The sequence below is a fragment of the Amphimedon queenslandica genome, unplaced genomic scaffold (genome assembly GCF_000090795.2).
Source record: "Amphimedon queenslandica unplaced genomic scaffold, v1.1 AMPQUscaffold_12051, whole genome shotgun sequence".
In the NCBI taxonomy this organism is placed as follows: Eukaryota; Metazoa; Porifera; class Demospongiae; order Haplosclerida; family Niphatidae; genus Amphimedon; species Amphimedon queenslandica.
In genome coordinates this window covers 9,772-11,927 of record NW_003547710.1, presented here as the reverse complement: position 1 = coordinate 11,927, position 2,156 = coordinate 9,772, and the positions used below count along the sequence as shown (strand labels likewise).

General features: G+C 31.4%; 1 long non-coding RNA gene across 3 annotated transcripts in view; it reads right to left on the bottom strand.

Annotated features, from left to right (window-relative positions):
• Positions 1-2,140, bottom strand: part of LOC109588505 (uncharacterized) — a 4,340-nt gene extending 2,200 nt beyond the window's left edge. For all 3 annotated transcript variants that reach the window (XR_002188205.1, XR_002188204.1, XR_002188206.1), the window contains exons 1-4: positions 1,807-2,140; positions 1,653-1,748; positions 1,038-1,145; positions 859-924 (exon numbers count right to left, since the gene is read on the bottom strand). This is a non-coding gene — a long non-coding RNA (uncharacterized LOC109588505). The remainder of the gene's footprint in view (positions 1-858; positions 925-1,037; positions 1,146-1,652; positions 1,749-1,806) is intronic.
• Between the last annotated feature and the right edge of the window lie 16 nt (positions 2,141-2,156).

The following is a 2,156-nucleotide window of genomic DNA, read 5'->3' as shown; positions in this document are numbered from 1 at the left end:
CTCACAAGAAAATGCCCAGCAATAGCGGTAGTACTCTGGAGGTAAATGAGACTCTTTTCCAGTAGATCAAGACTAGTTATTGTTTTAATATGTGTGGGACTCTTTAAATCTTTCTTGTTGGTGAGTTACAGCTTCTTGAATTTCGACCCAAGTAAACTGTAGGTAGTCTAAAGGTCCTAAACTCTCTCAAATCACTCAATTTATATCTAGGCAACAGTATTTGTGCCATTATAATGTCATATAGCACTTATAAGAAGAGAAAAATCTGAAACTTCCTTCTTGTTGCAGCTAGGGCTTGCTGCCATCAAATAATTAATTAATAGTTGATGATGCCAGGCCACACCTCCAATTTGGGAGTAGCTGGAGTAGCTTGCATGCTGCTACTTCTGCAGGTAGTCTGGTAGATCAATACAAGCTTGCTGCTATCCCTCAGGAGTACACTTTTTTATGTATATATGCAATTTGCATGCTAAAGTTCTTTTAATTTTGATAATCAAACAGCTATAGGGGCGAGGCCACGCACCGTAGGTGTCTCGTTTAGACCTTGTGATGCTTTGATGTACAAAATTTGACACTCTTACTGCTTTGATCTTGAAGTTAATTTTAAAAGGTTTGGTCCTAGATCTTGACGTTTACTACAGTAAGTCTTAGATGTATGTGTTCATTTAACTGCAATTGACCTTTTTGATTTTGATTTGATCACAGTCACAGATTTGCAGGTAAAACAACAGGCTTTATTGGTATAAAAAATGACACCAAAATAATTAAAAACTAGAAATTTGTTTTAAATAGACTATACAAAAATAATTTATTAGTAAATTACATAGTTATTTTGGTTGTTACTTAACATTTTCTTACTTTTGGCATCTTAGTGATTAATAACTCAGTAATTTCAGATCTAGATAGCTCAGGATTGATACAATACTACATAAAAGTAATAAGCAAAACATTCTCATAGCATTTAGTAAACAATACAATAATGCTGTTAAGAGGTGAATCAACTTCAAAATTTGATTGTTGACCTCTAAAATACTTACTTTCTCACAAGCAGCAGTCACATCAGCTTGGCCTTTAGCAATCAATGATTTGATAATTTCAGTTGATCTACCTTCTTCAATTGCTAGTAACAGAGGAGTGTTACCATACTAGATAAATAAATAATAATAAAACTTGATACAATGTGAGGTTATAGTTAACCAGCTACTAAAAACAACAATAGTTAAAAAAATCTCTTTCGCAAAATTACTGTTAAGCTGAACTTTACTTTATAAGAATCACATTTTAGATAACAAGAAATGTAACATTAAAACTACATGTATATAATGGACAATTTGAGATGAAGTATGTGCTGGGCTAAAATATGCTGGGAGATTATACTTAATACCCATGTAGCTCCAAATTTTTGTCAGTCAAAAATTTTATCAAAATCTTAACTTCTTGTTAAAATTAATTTTTGTCAATAAAATTGTGAGTTATAAATCCACATATTACCCACGTGGAACAAAAACTAGTCAGATGATATTTTTTACCTTTGGAGCCATACGGTATACATGTGGGAGAGTCAGTAATAGTTAATAGTGTAAAAGTACATGTATAAAGTACAAAGTATTACATAGGCAAAATGCATGTACATGGCAAGTTGGCAACCTTACTTTATCCACAACATCAGTTCTAGCTCCATTAGTTAATAGAGTATTTACAATTTCACTTCTCCGTTTAACAGCATGAAACAATGGAGTTCTGTTCTCCTATATAATACAACACAAAATGATACAATTAGAAATGAGTATTTAGTAGTAACTCTACCTCATCCACAGCATTCACATCAGCATTTCCTTTAGTTATTAATAATTTGACAATATCAGCTTTACCAAAACGACAAGCATTGTGTAATGGAGTTTCATTATACTATAAAAGTAAATTTTTGTATATTTTACACACGTAAATAACTAAATATAGTGCTTCTTCAAGGATAAAAAATTTATGGATTTTTTTAAACACTCATAAAATTAAATTACGTGGAATAATGGTACAAGATGGCTAAAATAATGGAAATTTGCAAAAATTAATTTGATGAATTTTTGGTTTGTATCCTTGAAAAAACTGCTACACAGTAGTGTGTATTATTACATGTACATGCAATCATGCATGTATAT